The sequence below is a fragment of the Ranitomeya variabilis genome, chromosome 4 (genome assembly GCF_051348905.1).
Source record: "Ranitomeya variabilis isolate aRanVar5 chromosome 4, aRanVar5.hap1, whole genome shotgun sequence".
NCBI classification, from domain to species: domain Eukaryota; kingdom Metazoa; phylum Chordata; class Amphibia; order Anura; family Dendrobatidae; genus Ranitomeya; species Ranitomeya variabilis.
This window is the reverse complement of record NC_135235.1, coordinates 455,676,859-455,689,053: the sequence shown is the minus strand read 5'-3', so window position 1 is coordinate 455,689,053 and position 12,195 is coordinate 455,676,859. Positions and strand designations below refer to the sequence as shown.

Below are 12,195 nucleotides of genomic sequence, written 5' to 3'. Positions count from 1 at the left end.
CACTGCGGCGCCCGCGTCCGGGCGCAGAGGACGCAGCAAGTTGCATTTTTGCTGCGTCCAAAATCAATAGAAAAAAGGACGCATGCGGCGCAAAACGCAGCGTTGTGCATGCGTTTTGCCGCGTTTTTGTTTGCGTTGTGCGTTGCGGCGCCGACGCTGCGGCACACAACGCAAATGTGAACGTAGCCTTAGACTTTTCCTCTGATTGTTCCACCATGTTTTGGCTTACAAATACTGAGGTAAAAAACCTCAAATACTCAGTGTGTGAATGTGGCCCAATGCCTCCTTCACACGGGCATATAAGGCACATACGTGAAGAAACCGGTACATTGATAACGAATTACAAAGCTTCTCATATTTTGTAATGTTAACCACGGACGGTACACAGACACCATCAATGTTCTGTGCATGTTTTTCACTGACCCAAAGACTTGTATTGGCCCTTGTCACCCGTGCTGCCAGGAAAAAAACAAATGGACGTGTGAGCAGTCCCATAGGTTATAATGCGTACGTGTGGTATGTAAAAAAAAGGATACCAAATGTACTGGAAACTAGGATGTGTGAAGGAGGCCTTATAGACAAAGCCTAGCCTTCAGCACCATCTTAGGTAGTTTCATATACTGCTCTCCACTATGTTCTAAGAAGCGAGACTGATGCCTAAAGTTATGGAAAAATCCAGCTTCCATCCACTACTGCTATCATTTGACATTTTTTTATATTTTAAATGTAGAATGCAGGAAGTCATGGCACGTCTGGCTAATATTGGTACCACAAATCCTCAGATGGCCCCAATCACTTCATGAGGAGATCCAATGTCACTCATGCAAAAAGGAAGATTATCTCTTTTGCGGAGATCCAAAGAAAACATTACTATTAAATTTAAAAAAAAAAGGGAATAGATCTCCCGAGCCACAATGTGATGTAGTAATGCTGTGGCAGATCCAATGTACAGATCGCAATGGCAACCAACTGACCCTATAGTAGAGGATTATATCATTTTGACTCCAGAAATAACACTGCACTATCTTTTATGTAAAATGCGATGAAACCACATGGAACCTTCAAACCCCTATTTGAAAGCAATCATACACTTACTCCTATTAGACCATGCACAATACCTGTATGTCCACACGTTAAAGGGAACCGGTCAGGTGAAAAAAAAAAAAAAAACCCACTAATCTGCAGGCAGTGTTCTAGAGCTGCGCATCCGCCTCACTGAAAGCCCAGCTACCAGGAGGAAATTAACTTTATTCCTACTGGCAACGTTCAGGTTTTAGTCATAGGGGTGGCAACGACACAGGTATAGCCAACACTCTGTGTAGAGGGAGCGGCGGCTGTAACTGGCCCCTGGCACTGACTGACAGCCAGCTCTAATGATGAGTGAGCTGTCAGTCAGGGCCGGAGGAGTGGTTACAGCCGCCGCTCTCTAAACTCAGACTAGCGACTGAACCCGGCCGTCACTGTCCCCGGGACTGAAACCGGAACACAGCCGAGTTGAATAAAGTTAGAGCCCAACTGCTGGGAGGAAATTACCGTAAGTACAAGCGCCTGGCAGTTTCACAACGCTATTAAAATGCAGATTAACCCCATATCAAAAGGTTAATAGTGTTTTTTCAAGTGACAGGTTCCCTTTTAAGTATTTGCAGCAGAAACTTCTGCACGAAAACTGCTGCAATTTACTGTCCCAGCCAGGGCTGTGGACTCGGAGTCGTAGAAATTGAAGAGTCGGAGGTTTAGCTTACTGACTCCACAACCCTGGCCCAGCAAAGCTAATGAGAAGTCTGAAAGCTCATGCACACGCTGCTTATTTTTTTTCCTTGCAGATTTGAAGCACTTTCATATCTGGAGCGTGTCAATTATTTCAGCATTTTTCACCTATTCAAATAAATACGGAAAAATCATGTTAAAAAAAAAAATAATAATGCATATTTTATTCAGAGTTCATCCTGCCAAGAAATTGGTCCAGAAATTTTTACTGTATCTATGGGAAAACCCATTGAAAGAAAAAAAAAAAAAGGTTTGTGGTTTTCCTGGCGCAATGAGATAAGGAGGTCACAAGGACAGTATTGATATAGACAGATCTACCTCGTAACCCATTGCTCGTGTGCATCACTTTGCCTTTTGTAACTTACAATGTGCGACCATAGTATTGTGATACGCTACAGAAGCTGATGGCGATATAGAGAATGACACAAATATGGCATATAGTAATAAATAAGTAGCCCCTTACATCGGACGGTCTTTACAGACCACATACTGCAGTAGTCACTGGTCCACAGGCACGGTATCTGAACGTCTCAGATCTCGGGGTGGTCTCAGACATCCCCCGTCGTGCCCTGCAGCTAGGAGAACAGGAGAGCTATGTGCAATACTTCCAGAGAGAAGACAAGCCGCAACCTGCCGGGAACACGGCGCGGAGGGGGAGGTGGTACACTGAATGTTTTGGCCTAGATAATATCCTAAGACCTAAGTTTGGCAGAAATGTGAACTGCAGGTTAGCACAGGGAAATGGAGGAAAACCTACAAGCGGATTGTCAGCTCTTCTACAGAGATGGAGCGTGAAAGACTGTACATCAAGGATAAATGGCGCTGACATCAGGAGTGGCGGCACTACTAGCAGTCTGGATGATTTATACTATGGATCCTACCAGTGCTGTGAAAGACACTACTTTATTGTGCGTCTTTAGGTGCCACAGGTCACGCATTTCTGTCTCACATGAGGAAGTCGCACGCACTGGGACAAGTGACATCAACTTAGGTGCAATAATAAATAAAATAATAAATCACAAATTCTGCACTTCTATGGAAGCATAAGGGCGAGAAGCAAAAGTCTGTTGCGGATTTTGCTGTGAATTCATGCAGATTTTGGGGCAGATTTCACCCTCGCATTGATCGGCACATAGAGTTACCAAGAGGATACTTTGCGGCAATGTGTGGGTGATTTTGGTAAAATCTCATTTACTTTACTGGTTTTTCAGCCCTGGGCAGACTGGGGCTAGACCACTTTTTGCACGTACACATGGATGCTCGATTTTCCCGTGCGTTCATGTGGTTTACACTAGAAGGGTAGCAAGGCGCAGCCAGACACCGCTGACCTCAGGCCCCCGTACACATTAGATGGGAACATGGCTTGACCTATAAAGGGGCTTTCGGCAGTTTTTGCCCATAGTAGTCTATGGCCGCGTGACAGTCTCAATATGACACTGCTGGCATCACAACCAATGGTAGGAAATGTGGGTGAGATCCAGAAGGTTTGGGGTTTTTGGTGACCACCATCGATTTGAAAGGAGCAAAGTCGTGACCACTTTCACTGCCATTGTGTTTATATATAGTGGCCAAAGCCTTATAGGAGCACATGGCTCTCACACCTCTAGGGCTCCTGGCCATAAAGGACCACAGCACGGCCTGGCATCACCATACAATGGGGCATGAAGTTTCCTGACGCCCTGTGCCCATGTGTACAGGTGAGGCCATACATGTAGCCCCGGTGACTAAGTGCTCACGGGAACATGAGAATCCCACCCTACCCTGTGCTGAGCCCCTCATCAATGACTACAATACACAGCACACACACACAAGGATACACAGAGCCGCCCACCACCGACCCCCAGTGCTCACCTTGTTGTGTCCCACAAGGGGGTAGTGTAGTCTCCGGGGACCCCCCTCAAATAGAGGGGGGCGAGGGGAGCTTCCACGGGCTCAGTCTCCGCCTGCGTTCTTATCACTTTCCCATTAAGCCCCTGATGCTCCGGCCGAGAAGTTTGTGCCTCTCCTTCGATTGAGGTTCACGCCCGGCCGGTGATGACTCCCTCCTACCGACCGACTGCATTCAAGCCACCCCCGGGAGGCGGAGATGAGCCAGTCCGTCCCTCCATGTGTGTGCATGACTCAGTGTCTCCTGCGCCCCCTGGTGGTCATCTCCTGCACTGCGTGTCATTCAGACTACGTCCCCGCCTCTCCTTGTATCCAGTCCTTTCTTCATGTTGTCCTGTTCCTCCCTATTGTGCAGCCTTCCTCCTCCTTCTCCTGCCTGATAATGCAGCCCTCCTTCTGCTCCTCCTTGGTGTGCCGCTCTCCTCAGCCCTAGTGTTCAGCTCTCCTTTTCCTTCCCTAGTGTGCAGCCCTCCTCCTACTTGTACTTGCAGCCCTTCTTCTCCTCCTCCCTGGTGTTCATCCCTCCTTGTCCTCCCTGGTGTGCAGCCCTCCTTGTCCTCCTCCCTGGAGTGCAGACCTCCTCCCTGGTGTGCAGCTCTCCTACTCTTCCTCCCTGGTGTTCATCCCTCCTTGTCCTCCCTGGTGTGCAGCCCTCCTTGTCCTCCTCCCTGGAGTGCAGACCTCCTCCCTGGTGTGCAGCTCTCCTACTCTTCCTCCCTGGAGTACAGCCCTCCTTGTCCTCCTCCCTGGTGTGCAGCCCTCCTTCTCCTCCTCCCTGGTGGCAGCCCTCTTCCTCGTCCCTGGTGTGCAGCCCTCCTCCTCCTCCCTGGTGGCAGCCCTCCTCCTCCTCCCTGGTGGCAGCCCTCCTCCCTGGTGTCAGCCCTCCTCCCTGGTGTACAGCCTTCCTTGTCCTCCTCCCTGGAGTACAGCCCTCCTTGTCCTCCCCCCTGGTGGCAGCCCTCCTTCTCCTCCCTGGTGGCAGCCCTCCTCCTCCCTGGTGTACAGCCTTCCTTGTCCTCCTCCCTGGAGGGCAGCCCTCCTTGTCCTCCCCCCTGGTGGCAGCCCTCCTCCTCCCTGGTGTACAGCCTTCCTTGTCCTCCTCCCTGGAGGGCAGCCCTCCTTGTCCTCCCCCCTGGTGGCAGCCCTCCTCTTCCCTGGTGTACAGCACTCCTCTTCCCTGGTGTACAGCACTCCTTCTCCTCCTCCCTGGTGTACAGCAATTCTTCTCCTCCCCAGTGTGCATCCATCCTTCTCAGTGGTGTGCAGCACTCCTCCTTCCTGATGTGCAGCCCTCCATTTCTTGCTCCCTTGTGTGCAGCCCTCCTCCCTGGTGTGAAGCCCTCCTCCTTCTCCTTCCTGGTGCACAGCCCTCTTTCTCCGCCCTGGTGAGCAGCACTCATCCTTCTCACTGGTGCGAAGCCCTCTTTCTCCTCCCTAGTGTGCATCCCTCCTTCTCCTCCTCCCTGGTGTGCAGCCCTCCTTCTCCTCCTCCCTGGAGTGCAGACCTCCTCCCTGCTGTGCATCCCTCCTCCTCCTCCCTGGTGTGTAGCACTCCTTTTCCCCCCTAGTGTGCATCCCTCCTCCTCCTCCCTGGTGTGCAGCACTCCTCCCTGGTGTGCAGCACTCCTCCCCCCTAGTGTGCATCCCTCCTCCTTCTCCCCCCTAGTGTGCATCCATCCTTCTCCTCCCTGTTGTGCAGCCCTTTTTCTCTTCCTCCCTTTTGTACAACTCTCTTCTCCCTGTTGTGCAACCCTCTCCTCCTCCCTGGTGTGCAGCCCTCTTTCTTCTCCTCCCTGGTGTGCAGCCCTCTTTCTCCTCCTCCCTTGTGTGCAGCCCTCCTCATTCTCCTTCCTGATGTGCAGTCCTTCATGATGTGCAGCACTACTTCTCCTTCCTGATGTGCAGTCCTCCTCCCTGGTGTGCATTCCTCCTTTTCCTCCTCCCTGGTTTGCAGCCCTCCTTGTCCTCCTCCCTGGTGTGCAGCCCTCCTTGTCCTCCTCCCTGGTGTGCAGTCCTCCTCCCTGGTGTGCAGCCCTCTTTGTCCTCCTTCCTGGTGTGCAGCCCTCCTTGTCCTCCCTGGTGTGCAGCCCTCCTTGTCCTCCTCCCTGGTGTGCAGCCCTCTTTGTTCTCCTCCCTGGTGTGCAGCCCTCCTTGTCCTCCTCCCTGGTGTGCAGCCCTCCTTGTCATCCTCCCTGGTGTGCAGCCCTCCTTGTCCTCCTCCCTGGTGTGCAGCCCTCCTTCTCCTCCTCCCTGGTGTGAAGCCCTCCTTGTCCTCCTCCCTGGTGTGCAGCCCTCCTTGTCATCCTCCCTGGTGTGCAGCCCTCCTTGTCCTCCTCCCTGGTGTGCAGCCCTCCTTGTCCTCCTCCCTGGTGTGCAGCCCTCCTTGTCCTCCTCCCTCTCAGCCTCTCTTCTCATTCTTTCCTAATGAATAGGAGTGTTGACCCATTGATAGTGACATATCTGCCTAGTATGGATACACACATGGCCATTACACATAACATGCAGCGCTGACACATGACATAGAGAAAGGAATTGCAGTCATGAGGTAGAATCATGTAGGTAGTCCACTCCACGGACCACATTTAGCTTACATTCATCTTGCTTATAGTGTCATATTTCGCAGACGATGGGCCTCATTTATCAAATCTGTCTAAAAGAAAAACTGTGTTACCCATAGCAACCAATCATAAGGGAGCTTTCCTTTTTGAAATAACGCTGGTAAAATGAAAGCAACTACTGATTGGTTGCTATGGGTAACAAAGACAGTACCACCTCTAAGACCCTCATACACGGTAGATGAAAATTGGCCAATAAACGATTGGCGACAAACTCACTCCAGATCACATCGGGACTTGCTGGATTTTTGTGGCTAATGATGCAGCCATTGCAGATCATCAGTCCAAAGAATCCAACACAGCCAACTAGACTTTTGAATGATTACAAATATTCGTAGGTCAATTGTTGGTCAAAACAAACGGTCATTCGTTTCCCCTAACAAGCCGATAGCCATTTCATACAACTTAGATCTAATGATTAGGTTCCCTTAAAGGGGTTGTCCATTGCTAGAACAACCCCTTTTTGATCTAAATGTTTGCCCCCCCAAAAAAAAGAAACAAAAACAAAAGCAAAACAGACAAATCAGAACCCCTGTTTGAATGCAAAAAACCTTCAGAAAGATTTAGCAGACTCTGGAGTTGTGGTACATTGTTCTACTGTTCAGAGACACCTGCACAAATATGGCCTTCATGGAAGAGTCATCAGAAGAAAACCTCTCCTGCGTCCTCACCATAAAATTCAGCATCAGAAGTATGCAAAAGAACATCTAAACAAGCCTGATGCATGTTGGAAAAGTCCTGTAGACTGATGAGGTTAAAATAGAACTCTTTGTCCACAATGATCAAAGGTATATGTGGAGAAAAAAATCATAAAGCATGGGGGTTGATCAATCATGCTTCGGGGTTGTGTTGCAGCCTATGGCATGGGGAACATTTCTCGGGTAGAGGGAAGAATGGTGTCAAAAATTTTGACAAATTCTTGATGCAAACATAATACCATCTGTAAAAAAGCTGATGTTGAAAGGAGGATAACTTCTACAAATAAATAATGATCCTAAACACACATCAAAATCCACAATAAACTACCTCAAAAGGTGCAAGCTGAAGGTTTTCCAATGGCCCTCACAGTCCCCTGATCTGAACATCATTGAAAATCTGTTGATAGACCTCAAAATAGCAGTGAATGCAAGACGACCTAGGAATCTCACAGAACTGGAAAAATTTTCCAAGAACGAATGAATGAAAATCTTTCAAACAAGAATTGAATGACTCTTGGCTAGCTACAAAAAGCGTTTAGAAGCAGTTACTGTACACTTGAAAAGAGGGTGCTACTGAATAGAGTACTAACCATGCAGCGTGCACAAATGTTCCATTGGCACATTTTAATTTTGTAATTTTTAAAATGTAAAAAATGACATATACCTGTGTGTATATATATATATATATATATATATATATATATATATATATATATATATATATATATATATATATTAATTTTTATTGTCTAAATCACAAAGTAAGTGTGTCATCTTTCACATTAGCCCTTTTAGAGATCATTTCAGCTTCAACTTTCTTAACTGTTCACAATAACAGTAATTTTGACCAGGGGTGCCCAAACTTTTACATGCCACTGTACAAACATACAAACTATCAAAACTGAATGTGTGAATTCAGAAGGTCTGGACTGACAACTTGTGATTCTTTCAGTTTCCCTCACCCCCTTTTAAATGATGTTTTAGTGGTTATGTGCTTGTGGTGTGCGGTTCTGCTTCCACATTGTGCATGTATACACTATGGCCCTGATTCATCTTTGTAGTTTCTCCACTTTTCTGGAGTAATTTTCTCCTTTTTAGTTATTTACTATTTGCACCTTATTCTCTATACATTTTTTATGCCACTTTTTAACCCCTTAGTGAGCGGGCCAATTTTTTTTAATTTGACCAGTGTCACTTTATGTGGTAATATCTCTGAAACTCTTCAACAAATTCCGTTAATTTGGAGATTGTTTTTCGTGACACGTTGTACTTTATGATAATGGTAAGTTTAGGATGATATGTTTTGCGTTTATTTATAAAAAATATCAGAAATTTGACAAAAATGTAAAAAAAAACAACTGATTATCCCTTTAATCCAGATGGTCATACCATAGAATAACATTAATAAATAACATTTCCCTCATGTATGCTTTACATCAGCACTGCCACAAAAATGTGGCAGTATTTTTTCCTTTTTTCCATGGAAATTTACAAAATTATTTTTTTAGGGACCTATCCAGATTTGAGGTGACTTTGAGGGTCCTATATATTGGAAAAAAAACCAAAGTGATACCATTTTAAAAACAGCACCCCTCGACATATTGAAAACTGCTGTCAGGTAGTTTATTAACCCTTCAGGTGCTTTTCAGGAATTAATGCAAAGTAACATGACAGGAATGAAAAAGTGTATTTTTACCACCTAAATGTCGCTGGCTTCTGAACAGGTCACGATAGCCGGAAGACTCTAAGGCCGCTATTTGGCCCTGAATTGCCATGACAAACATCAGGACCATGCGATCATGATCTCAGGGTGCCAATGGGGATAAAGAGGAAGCCCCCACACACTTTTATCCATTTATATGATGTAGTCGCTATTGACAGCAGCATCTATTGGGTTAAACAGATATGGACGGTGCCAACCGTGATGCAGCAAGTTGTCAGCTATAGTGTACAGTTGACAGCTGCAGGATTGTCACCTGTGTGGGGAGGCTACTGGTAGTCATTAAGGGGTTAAATTGACTTTCCTTTTTAAGTCTTTTTTAAAGGGAACCTGTCACCTGAATTTGGCGGGACCAGTTTTGGGTCATATGGGCGGGGTTTTCGGGTATTTGATTCACCCTTTCCTTACCCGCTGGCTGCATGCTGGCAGCAATATTGGATTGAAGTTCATTCTCTGTCCTCCGGAGTACACGTCTGTGCAAGGCAATATTGCATTGCGCAGGCATGTACTCCGGAGGACAGAGAATGAACTTCAATCCAATATTGTGGCCAGCATGCAGCCAGCGGGTAAGGAAAGGGTGAATCAAACACCCGAAAACCCCGCCCATATGACCCAAAACTGGTCCCGCCAAATTCAGGTGTCAGGTTCCCTTTAAATGTCTCTTTGACAACATTGTTCAGCCATCTGTTATAGATAGATTCATAAAATGTGCCATTTTTGTCGCATTTTTTTGGCTCATTTAACTCTGACATAACCCCCCTACAGTCCAGGGCACCAGATCACAGGTACAGGCAGGGTACGGCTGGCTTGGAAGCGAGTTCAGAGTTCAGCTTTACCAGGTGGAGTGAAAAGCCTTTCTTCTAGCGCTGTGGTGTAGTTCCTTACTGCCTATGGCTTCTTAGCAAGGTCCTCTCAGTTATCTCTGTCCTTTATTGAAGTGGGACACAAACCCGTATGACAGGTAGCTCTCTGTCAGGTTCGCTAAAGGCTGTTCTTTCTTCTGTATCTTGCTATCTAGGAGCTACAGCACCTCAGGCTGTACTGCCCCTCACCCGTCCTTCTGCCTCAGACTGCTCCAGTCTGCTGTCTCGCACCAACTGTCAGATCTAATTCTTCCCAACTGCCTTGCAACTAACTCCTCCTCCCGACCAGAGAGAGCAGCTCCCCTGAAGTCGGGTGAAGAGCGCCCCCTTCTGGCGTGGAGTCAGAACGGTGTTGTATGTGCTGATTACCTGTCAAAAAGGAATCTTCCATCGCTTCCAAGTGTGACATCACTCTCCCCGTGAGGAAAGCAATACCACTGTGACAACCAGGACCCTGGGGCATCACACTTGCGCACCCATACAAGTCTATGGGTGCGTGTGGAACATCGGACTGCACTCGGATGTCATCCCAGTGCAGTCTGATGTACACTCGCAGACAAAATAGAAAACATGTAGAAATTAAGTTCTTTGTCTTCCCCGCACCTGTGCTGCGATTCTCTCATGCGAGAGAATCAGATCACACTCAGATGACACTCCACTCAAACTTTGACAGAAATTTTTTTTTTTTATTGCATCAAATACTTATTTCAGGCAATAAAATGCAAATTAATTATGTAAAAATCATACAGTGTGATTTTCTTGATTTTTTTAAGACTCTGTCTCTCACAGTTGAAGTGTACCTACGAAAAAATTACAGATCTCTCCATTGAGTTTTAGCTCCCTCCAAAGATTTTCAAATGGATACAGGTCTGGATACTGGCTAGGCCACTCCAAGACCTTGAAATGCTTCTTACGGAGTCACTCCTTAGTTGACGTGACTGTATTTAGGGTCATTATCATGCTGGAAGACTCAGCCACCCACGACCCATTCAGTGCTCTTACTGAGGGAAGGAGGTTGTTGGCCAAACTCTCACGATACATGACCCCATCCATCCTCCCTTCAATACAGTGCAGTCGTCCTGTCCCCATTGCAGAACAATACTCCCAAAGTATGATGTTTCTCCCACTATACTTCACAGTTGGGTCGGTGTTCTTGGGGTTGTACTCATCCTTTTTCTTCCTCCTAACATGGCGAGAGGAGTTGATACCAAAAAGTTCTGTTTTGGTCTCATCTGACTACATGAACTTCTCCCATGCCTCCTCTGGATCATCCAGCTGGTCATTGGCGAACTCTTGTGCAGTTCTGGGGTGAGTCCTGACCTTTCTCAGAAACCCCATGATGCAAGATTTTGCATGGAGCCCCAGACCAAGGAAGTCATCTTGTGTTTCCTCCATTTTCTAACAATTGTGCCAACAGTTGTTGCCTTCTCACCAAGCTGCTTTCCTATTGTCATGTAGCCCATCATAGCCTTGTGCTGGTCTTCAACTTTGCTACTGGTGTCCTAAGACAGCTCTTTCAGCTTGGCCATGGTGAAGAGGTTGGAATGTGATTGATTGAGTGTGTGGACAGGTGTCTTTTATACAGGTAATGAGTTCAAAAAGGTGAAATAATACAGGTAATAAGTGTGAAGTAGGAGGGCTTCTTGAAGAAATATTAACAGGTCTGTGAGAGGCAGAATTCTTGCTGGTTGGTAGGTGATCAAATACTTATTTAATGCAATAAAATGCAATGTAATTATTTAACAATTATACAAGGTGATTTTCTGTTTGTTTTTTTATTTTAAGATTCTATCTCTCACAGTCGAATAGTACCAATGATAAAAATTACAGACCTATATATTCTTCGTAGGTGGGAAAACTTGCAAAATCGGCACTGTATCAAATACTTTTTTCCCCTACTATAGAAATTTCACTGAATTGCATAACATTGGGCTGTAAAAATTAAAAGGTACATTTTTTTCCACTGAAATGTTGTTTCAGCCGTAAGTTTTTCCTTTTCAAGAGGGATAATAGGAGAAAATGGACCACAAAATTTGTTACGCAATTTCTCCTGAGTTCACCGATACTGCACATGTGGTCAAAATCTACTTTTTAGGCACAGCGCAAAGCTCAGAAGGGAAGGAGCGCAATATCGGAGTGCAGATTTGCCTGGAATGGTTTGTGATTGCCATGTCATATTGGCAGAGCCCCAAAGGTGCCAATACCTACACCCCCATATAACAAACTACACCTCTCAATTAATTCATCTAGGGGTGCAGTGATCATATTAATACCACATGTGTTTCACAAAACTGTATTCCATTGAGCGGTGAAGAAGAAATAAAATTAAACATTTTTTCTTAAGCAACCCCTGCATAAGAGTAACAATATTTTGAACTTTTGACTTTCAGGCTCTATATCTCACCATCCACTAATGCTTCGAAAGTGAGACTACCATCATTTTATAGACAATCATCTTGGCTATCTCATAAATAAATATGACTTGCAGCTAATCAGCATACAATTAGCTATGCAGATTCTTGTCATGTTACTGTTTTGCTCCTAAAAATCTAAATTTATATTTTATTATTTTGTTAGTATTTTGTAAATCCACCTTTAACTTTCAACTCTGCCTGACTCTTTCTGGGCATGCTCTCAATGAGATT

General features: G+C 46.0%; 1 protein-coding gene across 1 annotated transcript in view; it reads right to left on the bottom strand.

The window, feature by feature from the left end:
- SRC (SRC proto-oncogene, non-receptor tyrosine kinase) overlaps positions 1 to 4,271 on the bottom strand; it is a 55,091-nt gene extending 50,820 nt beyond the window's left edge. The window contains exon 1 of the mRNA XM_077251603.1: positions 3,619 to 4,271. The gene's annotated coding sequence lies outside the window, so the exon portion shown is untranslated. The remainder of the gene's footprint in view (positions 1 to 3,618) is intronic.
- Positions 4,272 to 12,195: the final 7,924 nt, after the last annotated feature.